The sequence below is a fragment of the Dromiciops gliroides genome, chromosome 1, assembly GCF_019393635.1.
Source record: "Dromiciops gliroides isolate mDroGli1 chromosome 1, mDroGli1.pri, whole genome shotgun sequence".
Classification (NCBI taxonomy): domain Eukaryota; kingdom Metazoa; phylum Chordata; class Mammalia; order Microbiotheria; family Microbiotheriidae; genus Dromiciops; species Dromiciops gliroides.
In genome coordinates this window covers 700,427,879-700,443,772 of record NC_057861.1, presented here as the reverse complement: position 1 = coordinate 700,443,772, position 15,894 = coordinate 700,427,879, and positions in this window count along the sequence as shown.

The window sequence follows — 15,894 nt, the reverse complement described above, 5'->3', positions numbered from 1 at the left end:
CCTCCCCATACATCAGTACTAGCTTTCTCCCAGGCCTCTATAGGGAACTCTCCTGTTTTGTTCAGATCATCCAGAATTCTGGGCTGTGCCTGAGGCAATAGGGATAAGGTTGGGGGTGATGAGTGAGGGCAGGGTAAAGGTGATGGGACTCCTAGGAGATAGCCTGGGGATTATATAGGGGTGCCAATAGAAAGGTGAGAGGTGAGATATCAGGACAAAGGGATAAAATCGATATAGATGTGGGATGAGTGAAGGGGATGGGCAGGGAATAGGGTGAGAGGGACGGAAATTAAGAGAGTTGGGTTTGGGAATGAGGGGCATCAGGCAGACAATGGGATTGATGGAACAGAAGAGGGATGGATTTGAGAATGAAGGAATTAGGAGACCAGGACGATAGAAGAAATATTTGGAGATAAAGAGCATGGAGATGGAGAGGTTGGAGTGGAGTCAGGGAAGATGGGATAGGAATAAAGGAGATGAAGGAGATGTAGAGATTGGGTGAAGATAAGGGAGATAAAGAAACCAGCAAGATGGAGATAAAGGTGATGGAGAGCAAATGGGATGGTGGAGATGAGGAGGATTGAGTGAGGAGGGGATGGCTAGAGGGAGACCAGGAAGATGGGGGTACAGATAAAATACGATGAAGGAGATGGGGGTGGAGCGAGAATAAGAAAGATAAAGGAGACTGGCAAGGTGCAGATAAAGGTGATGGGGAGCAAAAGGGGGTAAAAGAGATGAGGAATGAGTAGGGATAAGGAGGAGTCCAGGAAGATGGGATAAGGATGAACGAGCTGGGGGAGGGGTCGGGGATAAGGGAGATATTGGAGACGAGGAAGAATAGGTCAAAGATTAAGGAGGCAGGAAAGATGGGGATAAAAGAGATGGGGAAAGGGGGTTGAAGAAGTTGGAGAGGGGGAGGATGGGGAGATATGGGGGATACGGGTGATGCCACAGGGGACAAAGACTACGAGCGTGGAGGATGGTGAGTGGGGGCAGGGGGGGAAAGATGGGGTCCCCCAGCGCCCCAGCCACGAGCGCAGGCAGCTGGCGTGGGCCGGGGCTGGAGTTGGGCGCCACGTTGAACTTGGCCTCGGGGCGCCCCGGCCCCCCAGCCCTCGGAGGCCCCCTCCGCGGCTGCTCGCGCAGGAAGGGGCCGTGTTCGGTTATTAATAACCCGACATTACGTGCGGGCCCGTGACTGACACGCGGCGACAAAAGCTGTATTTTTCCAATATCCACGAGCGCCCCTTTAATAACCCCCCCCCTCTCCGCGCGGCCGGCTCCCCGATGGTCCCCATGGCAACGCAGATAACGAAGCAGCCATTTTCCATATCTCTATGAAAGTCTATTATATTGCGGGATTAGCTCATCTCCTCGTAAGGTCAAACACAAAGTCAAACAACCTGAAATATTTAGCCGCCGCTGCCGCCGCCTCCGCGGCTGCTGCCCTCCCCCAGTCCCCTCCCCCAGCCCTGGCCCGACCGGCCCGACCCGGCTCGGCCGGCCCAGCACGCGGGCTCTTTGGGAATAGCCCAGCCCGGCAGCCCCAGAGGCGCGAGGAGCGACTCGGCCAAAGTTGCCTCATCCCGAGTCGGGCCTCGGTCGTGGCTCGGGAGGGGGAGGGGGAGGAGGAGGAGGAGGAGGAGGAGGAGGAGGAGGAGGAGGAGGAGGGAGGCCCTACATTCATGGGCCCCTAGCGCCACCTGCCGGGTGCGGGAGGACACGGCCCCCGGGGCTGCTCCGGCCCGCTTCGGAAACAGAGAGAGCCCTTGGGTGGGAGAGCGTGGAGGAAGGGAGGTGGGGGGACCCAGAGGGACTGGGAATCCCCTTGCAGGACTTAGTTCTGCTGGGGTACCTTCTGGCAGCACCCCACCCCGCAAGTATCCGCGGGTCTGTAAAAGACTCCCTCATCCCTACCTAACCCCTCATCCCCATCTTCTCCATCTCCTTTTTCTTTAACCCAGACTCCTTGTCCCCAGTATCTCCCTTTTGCTCCCCATCTCCTTTATCCCCATCTTGCCAGCCTCCTTTATCTCCCTTATCTCCACCCCAGCCCCCATCTTCTTCATCTCCTTTATCTGTACCCCACCTTCCTGGTCTCCCTCTATCCCTCTTATATCCACCCAATCCTTCTCATCTCCTTCATCCCTTTTGTCCCCATCCCTTTTATCCCCATCTTGTCTGTCTCCTTTATCTCCCCCCATCCTTTATCTTCTTTATCTGTACCCCAACTTCTTGGCCTCCATCTATTTGTGTAAAAGAAATGACATCTTCTGCAATGCCCTTCCACTTTCCTCCTGCCACGCTCCAATAGGGTTGGTTCCTCCAGGTCTTCTTACCCAAGATCCTCTTCCCACTTCCCAAACTAGACCACAATTTCTGCTTTATATCCTTCCAAAGATAAGGGATTAAGTCATATCTATACTCTGCCTGACTCAGGCTTCCTCTCTCCATTAATCTGGGTACTAGGACCCATCACTCTAGGAAGAAACTTCCATCACCACCTCCTCCCTTTCTTTGGTTTATTCAGGAAAAGGATTGGGATCAAGAGATCACCATGACCCCTACCTCATATACAGGGAGCCCCCAAAGCTTCAATAAGTTTTAAACTATACCAAGACATTTGGGACACTGTATATCCACACACCCTAATGTCCTAGCATCCCCTCAAGAGAACACATACTTCAGAACACACTCCTTGCACACACACACACACACACACACAGAGGTATCCTAGCAACACTTAACACCTCATAGGGTTTTCCTGCAACATTTCTCTCATAGTATCATCATACTGCTAAGCCCCGCCCCCTCCCTGCCCCCAACACACTCTTCCTCATCAGGTATCCCAGCAACACCCAACTCCTGTGTCCCTGATAGTCTAGGAGATAGTCTGAGAATTATATAGGGATGTCAATAGAAGGTGAGAGGTGAGATATCAGGATAAAGGGATAAAATCGATATAGATGTGGGAGGAGTGAAGGGGATGGGTCAGGAATAGGGTGATAGGGATGGAAATTAAGAGAGTTGGGTTTGGGAATGAGGGGCATCAGGCAGACAATGGGATTGATGGAACAGAAGAGGGATGCATTTGAGAATGAAGGAGTTAGGAGACAAGGACAATAGAAGAAATATTTGGAGATGAAGAGCATGGTATAGTACAATAAGCTGTACCTTGACCTGACTTTATATTCAACATTTCCCAGAAATTTAAGTGATGGTTAGACTGCAGGGGAACCAGAAGACTCGGTAGCCAAGCCCTTAGAAAGATAGAGTGTGGGCTTCTTCCATGTAAATTATCCTTGACATCTGCCTCAAAAAAAAAAAAGAAAGAAAGAAAGAAAGAAAAGAAAAGAAGAAAAAGAAAAAGAAAGAAAATGCAAAAAACAAAACAATCAAACAAAAAAGACATCTGCCTCAGCAGAGATGGCAGTGGAGTCCTTAACCTAGGGACTATGACTGTTGTTGTTTTTTTAATTTATATACACACACACACTTGGATAACTATTTCAATACAATTGGTTTCCTTGCCTTTGTAATTCTAAGTGTTTTATTTTATGCATTTAAAAACATTATTCTGAGAAGCCATCCATAGGCTTCACCAGACTGCCCCAGGAGGATCAGGACACAAAAAGTTTCAGAAGCCCTGAGTTCTATCTAGAGTTTTATATTGTTGAAACTAGTTCAACAATATTTATTAGGCATGCAGCACTGTTCTAGGTTCTGGGGATACAGCCACAAAACCAGAACAATCCCCTAACTGAAGGAACTCATGATCACTTCACTGTTGAATTTTCATTCTGCTACTTTCTACTTGTGTGATATGGGCAAGTCACAATGTCTCTAAGCCTCACTTTCTTCGTTTCTAAAATGGGTTAAGGTAAAGTTGAACTGGATGACCTCAGGCTCTTTCCAGTTCTTAATGTGTAATAGTGAGAGCAGGAACTGGCTTTGCTTTGGTTTGGTTTTGCCTTTCTTTGTATTCTCAGCACTTAGCACAGTGCCTGGTGCATAGTAGGGGCTTAATGATGTTTGTTGACTTGTGATCCTGACTGTTCCCATTCGTTCTTTCGGGAAATTTCTTGCCAAGTTAATTTGAGTCTTAAAGTAGGAACAGCAGGAGATGTGACCCCATGTGTGTGTTTATTACATTCTATAGGAGAGATGTTTGAAGAGTCCAGAGATTTCACTGGAATTTTCTCAGGATCTGAGGAAAGGGGATGAGGTGGGCTGGAATGTAACAACAACAACAGCAACTACTACATGCCAGACACTGTGCTAAGCATTTTATAATTACTATCTTCATTTGATCCTCACAATGACCCTAGGAAATAGGTGCTACTATTATCCCTATTTTACAGATAAGGAAATTGAGGCAAATGGAGGTTAAGTGACTTACCCAGAGTTACACAGTAAGTGTCTGAAGCTGGATCTGAATTCAAGTCTTCCTGTCTCCAGGTCAGGCACTTGAAACACTGTGCCACCTAGCTGCCCTGACAGCATCCTATGGTTAGAGGGAGGGGCCGGTCATAAGTTCAGAGTGGTGCACAGCTTTCCCTCTTCTAACCCTGGGAAAGTCACTTAACCTTTATCTGTCTCAGTTTCCTAATCTTTAAAATGGAGGCAATTACTATCTCATTATCTTTCTTTGCCTTCCCAGAAGCCCTTCTCTTTTCTTATCTTCTTGTTATGTTGAGGGTACCACTGTCCTCCCAGTCACCCAGCTTGAAATTTAAATTTAAGTGTCATCTTCCCCTCTCCCCCCAGCAATGAGGGTCAAATGACTTGACCAGGGTCACATAGCTAGTAAGTGTCAAGTGTCAGAGGTCCGATTTGCATCTAGATTCCACAGTTCTTTTTTTTCCTTTTTTTTTTTTTTGATTTGGAAAGCATTTTCCATCATGAACTCAGGTCCTCCTGAATCCAGGGCTGATGCTTTATCCACTGTGCCACTTAGCTGCCCCCTAAGTGTCATCTTTAATTCATTCTCTCTTACCACCTCCATATCCAGTTAGTTTCCAAATCTTGTTTCTACCTGTATGATATCTCTCCCATACTTCCCCTTCTCTCAGACACTGTCACCATCCTGGACTGGTAATAGCATGTTGGTCTCCCTGCCTCAAATTTCTCTCCACTCCAGTCAATCCTCTCTCTACCCATCCATCAAATTTACCTTCCTAAAGTGCAAGTCTGTGTCACTACCCTCACCCCAAATTCAGTGGACTCCAGTAGCTCCCTATTGCTTCTAGGAAAAAAAAAAGTAAGTTCTTAGGTTTGGCTTTGAAAGCCCTTAATAAGTTGTTTGTTCCCTCCCTACCTTTCCAGTTTCTTTATACCTTCCCCACCCCCTTCCTGTGAAAGTAGCCTCCTTTCAGTTTCTCACACAAAACACTCTATCTCCCAAATCAGGGTATTTTCACTGGCCTCAAACCTGGAACTCTCTTCCTCTTCACCTCAACCTCTTGGTTTCTCTGGTCTCCTTGAAGTCTCAGCTAAAGCCCCACCTTCTGCAAGAAACCTTTCCCAGTCACCCTAATCTTGGTGGCTTCCTTCTGACACTACCTCGAAATTATCCTATTTATTGTTTGTATAGAGTCATTTGCATGTTATCTCCTGAATTAGACTGTGAGCTCCTTGAGAGCAGAAATTGTTTTTTGCTTTTCTTTTTATCCCCAATACTTGGCACAAAGCCTGGCACACAATAGGCCATTAATAAATGCTTGTTGACTTGACAATAATGGTACCTACCTCCCAAGGTTGTTGTGAGGATAAAATTAGATAATATATGTAACTGCTTTGCAAATCTTAAAGTGCTATATCAATCAATAAATAAACATTTATTAAACACCCTCAATTTATTAAGCACCACACTCTGCTAAGTGCTGGGGGATACAAAAAGAGGCAAAAGACAGTCTCTGCCCTCAAGGGACTTACCTTCTAATGGGGAGACAACAAACAAATGTATGCAAGCAAGCTATATTCAAGGTAAATAGGAATTAATTAAAAGAGGCAAAGCATTGAAATTAAGAGGGGTTAGGGAAAGCTTTGTGTAGAAGGTGGGATTTCAGCTGGGACTTAGAAGAAGCAAGAGAGTTCAGTAGTCAGAATTGAGGAAGAGGAGAAGCATTCCAGGCATGAAGAACAGTCAGAAAAAATGTCTGGAGCCAAGAGAAGGGAGTGTGTTTGTAGAATAGCCAGGAGGCCAGTGTCACTGGATCTAAGAGTGTGGGTTAGAGGGGAGAGTGTAAGAAGCCTGGAAAGGTAGGAGGGGATTAGGTTATGAAGGGCTTTGAATGTCAAATGGAACATTTTGTGTCTATAAATGTTAACTTAAATAAGAAATGATGAGCAGGCCAATTTCAGAAAAACCTGGAAGGACTTACATGAACTGATGCTGAGTGAAATGAGCAGAATGAGGAGTACATTGTACACAGTAACAGCAACATTGTGTGATGATCAACTGTGATACACTTAGCTCTTCTCAGCAATACAATGATCCAAGACAATTCCAAAGGACTCATGATGGAAAGTGCTCTCCATATCCAGAAAGAAAGAACTGTGGGTTCTGATTGCAGATTGAACCATATCATTTCTACTTTTTTGTTGTTGTTGGTTCTTTTGAGGTTTTTCCCTTTTGTTCTGATTCTTCTTTCACAACATGACTAATGCAGAAATATGTTTAACATGATTGTACATATATAACCTATATCAGATTGCTTTCTGTCTTGGGGAGGGGGGTAAGGAGTGAGAGAGAAAAATTTGGAACTTAAAATCTTATAAAAAAACAAATGTTGGGGCAGCTAGGTGGCACAGTGGATAAAGCACTGGCCCTGGTTTCAGGAGGACCTGAGTTCAAATCCAGCCTCAAACACTTGACACTTACTAGCTGTGTGACCCTGGGCAAGTCACTTAACCCTCATTGCCCTGCCAAAAACAAACAAACAAAAACCCAAATGTTGAAAACTATTCTTACATGTAACTGGAAAATAATAAAATATTTTTATGATTAAAAAATACAAAAAATAAATGTTAGCTTAACCTCCCTGTCTGACTTTGTGAACCAGTTCCACAAGACAAAATGAACCTTGCTATGCTCTCCTCTCCTGGCTCCCTTCTTACTATATACACACCCAGAGGGCATATAATTAACAACCATTTACTGAGTTGGACACCATACCCTCAATCCAAGACTAGTCCACCCTTCCCAGACTTCAACCAATTTCCTAGTCACCTCCAGAACATGCCACCCCAGCGTATACCCCCTTCCTCTGCCCTAGACCCAAATCTATTTTCTGGATGCCCTTTATATATTGTGTTTGCCCATTAGAATGTAAGTTGCTTGAAGGCAGACGCTGTCTTGTTTGCTTCCCCCCCCCCCATTCCAAGCAATTAGCATAGCACCTGGCACCTAAGAAATACCAAGTAAATGTTTTCTCTCACTATATATCTATCCACTTTCTTTGTACCTAACCTTGTGCTAAGCACCGTGCAGATGCACTAAGAAGAAAACAAGGATCCTGGCTTTTGGAAGCTCACAGTCTAGCTGGAGGAACTTGATTAATAAAACATGAAAACTGGGGCAGCTAGGTGGCACAGTGGATAGAGCACCAGCCCTGGATTCAGGAGGACCTGAGTTCAAATCTGTCCTGAGACAATTGACACTTACTAGCTGTGTGACCCTGGGCAAGTCACTTAACCCCAATTGCCTCACCCCAAACAAACAAAAAACAAAAAACATGAAAACTTAAACAATTTGGCAAAGCAATAATACAAAAAATGCCCCCAAGATAGTGGATGAATGCCATGTGAGTGATGATTCAAGTATACATGGGTAGGGGGCAGCTAGGTGGCTCAGTGGATAAAGCACTGGCCCTGGATTCAGGAGGACCTGCATTCAAATCCAGCCTCAGACACTTGACACTTACCAGCTGTGTGACCCTGGGCAAGTCACTTAACCCTCATTGCCCCACCAAACACACACACACACACACACACACACACACACACAAAGGTATACATGGGTGATACAATTAGTGCTATAGGAGTTCAAGGAGGAAAAGACTGGCACGGCCTGGGGATAATCTTAGAGGGACAGTGAAGAGACAAGTTTGGCTAATGCTACTGATTATCCAAATGCCCCTAACTAGTAGTCCCCCCCCTTACCTCCAAGGATGATCCGTCTTAGACTCTCTATACTCTCTCAGCTAGAAGAGATATGACCCTTCCACTCTTCTCCCCAGGAGATAATGGTAAACACACTGGACAAATATTTGGGATAAATGAGACACTGAATCATTTTGAAAAGCCAGAGCTTGTGCAAAGGATGATGACCAAGATGGTGAGAGGTTTCTCTGTCTAATGAGAGGAATGGATAATGTATTAGGTTCAAAGGAGATGTATATCATTAGTTTGAAGAAGAAAACTAGCAGGGACCTACTTGCTCACTTAAAATATTTGAAGGGCTGCCATGGAAAAGTCAGAAATTACACACACACACACACACACACACACACACACACACACAAAGAAATTTATTTAGTCTTTTATTTTTCCCCAATTACATGTAAAAACAATTTTTTAACATTTGTTTTTAAAACTTTGAATTCCAAATTCTTTCCCTTCCTCCCCTCCTCCCCCACTGAGAAGGCAAGCAGTTTCATATATATATTTTGCATGATTTCAGAGTATAGAACTGTCCAAAGAGTATGTGAAAATTACATGGAGGCAGATTTCAGCTCAATGTGAGGAAGAACTTTTTTTTTTCTTTTTTTTGTTAGAGAGGCAATTGGGGTTAAGTGACTTGCCCAGGGTCACACAGCTAGTAAGTGTTAAGTGTCTGAGGCCATATTTGAACTCAGGTACTCCTGACTCCAGGGCCGGTGCTCTATCCAAGAGGAAGAACTTTTTAACAATGAAAAGTGTACAGCAATTGAAGCTCTTTTTGTGGTGGCAAAGAATTGGAAACTTAGGCAAGTGCCCATCAATTGGAGAATGGCTGGACAAGTACAGTATATGGTATAGGAATGTGATGGAATACTATTGTGCTGCATGAAATGAGGAAGGGGCTGGTTTCAGAGAAGCCTAGGAAGGCTTATATGAATTGATGCAGAATGAAGTGAACCAAACTAAGAGAACAAATTATATAGTAGCAACATCATAACAAACAGCTCTGAAAGACTTACAAATTCTGATCAACCATAATTGCAGAGGATTCATGATGAAACATGTTACCCACTTCCAGATAGAAAGGTGATGAACTCAGGATGCAGATTGAAAGGTGGTTTTTTTTTACACCACTAGTAAAAGAAGTTATCTTATTTTGCTATACATGTTTAAAACAAGAGTTATGTTTTTCTTGCTTTCTTGGAGGTAGGTGGGGGATAGAGAAGGCAAATTTTCATTGATTGAAAAAAAAGTAATTAAAAAAAAAAAAGAGAGAGAGAGACTGCACTTTCTTGGGAGGCAGTGAGAACCTCTTTACCAGACATGTTCAAGCATAGGTTGGCTTGCCATCTATCTATCAGAGGTGCTACAGAGGCAAATTCCTTATGTGGTAGGAGATTGTACTAGATCATCCCAAAAGTCCTCTTGTCCTCAGTTCTATGACCTGAATGTGTGTGTTCTTATCTTTTGCCATCAGCGGTAATGTCATATAGTATTTCGGGATAACTTTTCAATTAGGTCAGTTCCCGTCAGGTAGCAGGGTGTAGGATAAGTTTCCTCCAACAAGTTGCAACAACTCTCCTATCAGCTTACTCTCCCAAGTCAGAACATAGCCCTTGGGGAAATGATAATAGCTTACATTTATTTAGTGCCTTAAGGTTTGCCAAATGCTTTACATATATTATGCTTCTTGATCCTCCCTACAACTCTGTATTATCATTCTCATTTTATAGATAAGGGAACTGGATCAGAGAGGTTAAGTCACTTGCCCAAGGTGACTCAGTAAGTATCTGACTGAGATTAAAATTTAGTTCTTCCTTACTACAAATCTAGTATTCTATCCATTCTAGTACTCACTCTCATAAACCCAGAAATTCGAAGACTCTTATCTCAAAGCTTCCCAGCTTTTGACTTCTCAGAGAAAAAGGATGTGTTGGGGGCAGCTAGGTGGCACAGTGCATAAAGTACCAGCCCTGGATTCAGGAGGACCTGAGTTCAAATCAGGCCTCAGACACTTGACCCTTACAGCTGTGTGACCCTGGGCAAGTCACTTAACCCTCATTGCCCTGCCAAAAAAGAAAAAGAAAAAGCATGTGCTAGAATATGTCCATACTGTCCTTGGCATCAAACTCCACTGACTAGAATGCACTGGAAAGAGTACATTATTTGCAATAAGATCTGGCTTTACATCCCAGAGTTGTCTTTTACTACCTGTGTGAGTTTGGGCAAGTCATTTCAATTGTTTGGTCTCAGTTTTTTCCTCTGATAAATGGCAGGGTTGGGTCGGAAGATCTCTAAGAGTCCTTCCATGCCTGAGTCCTATGACACTATGGCCTTGAAGCAAATTGGGTCAGTTTAAGGGCTTCACTGCTAAGGGCTTCTCTGGAGTTTTTAATACTCAATCCAGCTCTTACATTCCCGATGTCAATGGGAAGCAGAGGAAGAGGAGTTAAGAGACCTGAATTCATGTCTTGGTTCTGTCACTAACTCATTGTGACTTTTGTGCAAATTACTTATCTCAAGTGTAAAATGAGGAGATTGGACTAGGGTTGTCTCTAGGGTATATCGAGCTCTTTCTCTTTTCCAGATTGACTTAGAAGATCCTCTGCCTCAGTAGATGAAGGTTTCTTTCTAAACCTGAATATCCCAAATTCTCATCAATACCCTTCAAAATTTCTTTTTTTTTAGTTTTTCTGACAATGGTACAATTTCTTTTAAAATTTTTATTATTTTTTGTTTTTACTATTTCTTTTTAAATAGTATTTTATTTTTCTAATTCCACATAAAGACAAATCTTAACATTCATTTAAAGATTTTGAGTTCTAGGTTTTCTCCCTCCTTTCCTCTCCTCCCCCCTCCCTAAAATTGTAAGCAATTTGATATAGGTGATATATGTGGAATCATATAAAACAGATTTCCATATTAGTCATGTTGTGACAGAAGAAATAGACCACAAAAAAACCCAAAATAAAAAACATAGTATGCTTCAATTGGCATTCAGACTCCATCAGTTCTTTCTGTGGCTGGAAATAGCATTTTTCCTCATGAGACCTTTGGAATTATCTTGGATCATTGTATTACTAGGAATAGCTAAGTCATTCATAGTTGATCATCTTACAATGTTGCTGTTACTGTGTACATTGTTCTTCTGGTTCTGCTCACTTCACTTTGCATCAGTTCATATAAGTCTTTAATGATACATTTTCTTCACCAATCCAGTGTTGGGTGAAGAATTTCATATTAGCTTGTCTCAGTGTTTCAGTAGTTACCCAAACTACCAGAATTCTTAATTATTATGGTACAAAGGTTTTTAATCTCCTCTTGGGCTTACAAAACTTCCTTAAGGAATGCAAGATCCTCCTCATCCCATCCTTTCTGCATGTGTCCCAAGGAAAGGACAAAGACATGACTAGTCTCCTCCTAATTTTGTAGGTTTGAAGTAAGAAACATTTTTTAAAGTACCTGCTTGCCTGTCTCAAGAAAGAACCGTAAGAAAGCAATTAAATGGGGCAGCTAGGTGGTACAGTGGATAAAGCACTGGCCCTGGATTCAGGAGGACCTGAGTTCAAATCTGGCCTCAGACATTTGACACTTACTAGCTGTGTGACCCTGGACAAGTCATTTAACCCTCATTGCCCCACCAAAAAAAAAAAGAAAGAAAGAAAGAAAGCAATTATATGTTGATGCATCTTGGAAGTATTTTTGACTATTTGCTCTATCTCATTGATCTAATTGGTCCCTCCTCTCATACTTGTTTGGAAAATTGGTTAACAGTTGACTGCCCGTAAAAACTATAAGCTTCAAGTGACTCAACTCCCAAATTGTAAGAGATGTCATTCCTCTCTTATCTCAGTCACAGACATTTGCCTTCCTTTGGGAAACTGCTTCTTCAGTTCAAATAATAAGTTAACATTTATATAGCCATTATTGAAGGGAGAAAGAATGTTGGAGAAGCGACCCATCTTTCTCATCACCAGCAGCAACAACTGCTGACCATTTGCCAGCAATGGGCAAATGGGCACAGGAGCCCTGAGAGTGGTAGTGCCTCCCCCATCCTGTTTCCCATCCATCTCTCACAGCCATCATCTAGGGAAGCAACTCCTGTGGAAAGGGAACAGCCATCCCCACCAACTGTTTCTTTTTTCCCCCACCAACTGTTAACCAGCTGCCACACACAGGATAGGCAAACCAATTTAGCTGAAACAACAAGATGTCCTAAGGGAGAGAGAGGAGGCAGGATGTGCTGGGCAGGTCAGGATGTTACCACCACCTTGGTCACCAATCTTCCCTCAGACCCTGGTGAGGAAAGCCCAGAGCCCCTTGAATCCAAGAATCTTGTGAATAACAGTCTAGTGCCCTCAGCCATTATCCCAAGAAACAAACCTTGAGGAGATGCAGCTTGGCAAGTGCTCCTACAGGAGTTATAGACAAAGCTACTGAAGACCCAAAAAGGAAAATTTTTATCACCAAAGTCCCTGGCACCATCAAATGATTCAACATCAGAAACTGGTATGATTTTATCTGTGGAAATGTCACTAATTAAGAAACATTTATATCTGCTTTGCCACTACACCCTAAATACCATGGGACTTTTCCATCTTACTTTCAGTGAAAACCTTCCATATGTATGGTCTTCTCCTTTAGAATCTGAGCTCCTTGAGAACTGGGTCTTTTCTATTACCTTTCTATTTGTATCCCTTGTTATTTGCATATAGTAACCACTTAATAAATGTTTTTGTTCATTCACTTGTTCATATAGCACTTTCTATGGTTTCTTTAGAACAATGATTTCTTTAGAACAAGTCTATGAGGTGGGCAATACCAGATATTATAACCATTTTACAGATGAGGACACTGAGGCTCAGGGAAGTTAGGTAACTGTTCACAGCCTCATGATTATGGAGTAGAGTTTGTACTTGAAGCCATCCCCTCTGACTTTAAGTCCAGTGCTTTTTCCATTAAACCACCCTACTTTTCCCGTTTAGCAGATGGGATCCATCCGTAGGGTCCCTTATGGATATAACAGAATGACCCAAGTGTTTTTCATTAGCCCTGCCAAGAGAATTTCATTTAGAGCCAGAAGACTCAGATTTTAATCCTGGCTCTGCTACTCACTACCTATATGACTTTGTCTAAGTTACTCATCTTTGGGTCTCAATTTCCTTATTTACTAAAATGAAATAATGGCAATAGCTAGCATGTATATATTGCTTTTAAGTTTTCAAAGCAGTTTATTTATGTTAACTTATTTGCTCTAGGTTGGACCAGATCACTTCTAAGTAAGGACCCTTCCAGCCCTAGGTCATAGGATTCTAAAGTTCTAAAATGTACAAGAGAGGAGAACTTTTCCCACATGATGACTACCCTCTGTGGAGATCAGATCCTGGACTCCCTTGGAGAGAGAAATGGCAAACTACTCCAGTATTCTTACTTATCTATCTATCTATCTATCTATCTATCTATCTATCTATCTACTTATTCATTTATCTATCAATCATCTATCTATTTATTTATTTGTTCATCCACCCATTTGCTCATCTATCTATCTACTTATCTATGTGTTTATTCATTAATTCATTCATTTATTTGTTTATTCATTCATTATTTATTTTTGGCTCCAGTATTTTTATTTAGTGAGGCAATTGGGGTTAAGTGACTTGCCCAGGGTCACACAGCTAGTAAGTGTTAAGTGTCTGAGGCTGGATTTGAACTCAGGTACTCCTGACTCTAGGGCCGGTGCTCTTCCACTGCACCACCTAGCTGCCTCTGACTCCAGTATTTTTAACCAAGAAAACCCCAACTGTGATCTCAAAGAGATGGACATGACCAAAATGACTGAACAACCGTAACAACAACCTGGACTCCCCAGTTGATAACCTGTCCAGTTCTAACCCTCTATGATTCTATGATCTACTGATCTTTAAAAAAAGATGAGCATCTTGTAGCTAGTGCTTAATGCATTTGGATTTAGCACTACAGAACCACAAGCTAATGTTTCCATCTTCAAAACTTTCAATAATCTTGATTATTGAGTATATCTTTCACAGGGGCAGGTTGCAACCCTTACATGACTTAGTAGGTTTTCAACAGCTTCTGTGACCAAAGATTTCATTACCCTGAGGTCAACCTGCTGATTAGTTGCTCTGAACTTGGCTAGGCTGGTCTTTGGAGGACAGATATATAATTGGTTACTAGGCCCATATCTGAAGCCTTTCTGGCTTGGTTAGACCAACCCCAGCTTGCATCCTTCTTGAATAGTTTTCAAGAACTCAGGGCTACCCCTACTGGCTATAGGGATCAGAGCAGGACTTCAGTGGCAGAAAATTAAGTAGGTTAGTGTCAAAAGTAATTCCTGTGAGACAGAATTAAGTCTTTGAAATATAATAAAATGCTGGATGGGGCCTCTATAGACCAATAAAAAAAAATCTCTGCAGTTGAAAGAATCATAGAAGAAGTCATTCTTAAACTGTATAGGGAGAAACTTCTTGCAGTTAGGTGTCACAGTACGTAGAATGTTGCACCTGGAGTCAGAAAACTGTAAGTTCAAACTTGACTCAGACTCCCTGTGTGACTCTGGGCAAATCATTTAACCTCTCCCTGCCTCAGTTTCCTCCTTTGTAAAATGAAGATAATAATGGCACCTACCTCCTAGGATTATTGTTGGGATAAGCTCAGATAACATTTGTAAAGCATTTTGCAAACCTTAAAATTACTATTGAGAGACGGTAAGGGAAGAAAAAAAAAGCACTAAGTGTATATGCTTAGAGGGTATAGGTTTGGAGTAATTTCTTAGGGTGGGGCAAGGAGCCGACTCAGGGCTGTCCCTAAAGAATTTAGGGCCCCAGACTATCCCTGGGGGAAATTCAGGTTGTGGTACAAATCATCCTGCTTGCTCCCATTCCTCCACCATTTTTATCTAAATGAAATCAGGTTGGAGTGAATACAAGGGCAGCTTTGAAGGGAAAAAGAAATCACACAAGGCCAGCCTGGTTGGGGGAGGGGGGAAGAAAGGGTAGGGAAGGGAGAAGGGCCTGGACTATACTCCTCCTGTCTTGATGATTGTGGGAGGGAGTTACAGACTGAGGAATATTGGGTCTTTTTGATTGCCAGTTGGAAAAATTACCACCTTCTCTACTGGCTGCCTTCTTGAATCACTGTTTAACAGTGTAGGATACCCTAAAGCCTGAGCCTGGGATGTTTTCTAAGTATGTTTTTTTTTCTGCTAAAACTAAGTAAACTATTGTTTGGCTAAACCATAGAAGAAAAACTGGGCAAAGAACTACAAGACAGATGCAACACGGGACTTTTATGAAGCTTAGACTCAAAGGACACAGCTATACCATGGTGCTCTAGATAAGCTAAAAGTAGAGTTCTCAGCCTGTTAATAATGTTAGTCTCTGCTCCTCTTTGCTTCTCTTCTCCTTGAATAGTTTGCTTCAGTTCAATCATTTCTTTCTTGTCTCTGACCAAGATAATGCCTAGGCAGGGCTCCAGTCTCAGAATGAGCCTCTGCCCCTACCCCAGGAAAAGATCTCCAGCTCTAGAGGATGAACTGAGATGAGGGGGATGAGGGCCTCCTATGACTAGTGTGCCAGATCACTGAGGACATGGACATAGATGTATAGCCCCAAGAAAATGTGAGGCACCCATCTGAAATCCAGAATCCCAAAGCTCTTGGAGATATGGGGAGGACTCTAAAATAAAAGGGTCAAGATCCTTTTAACAATAAGA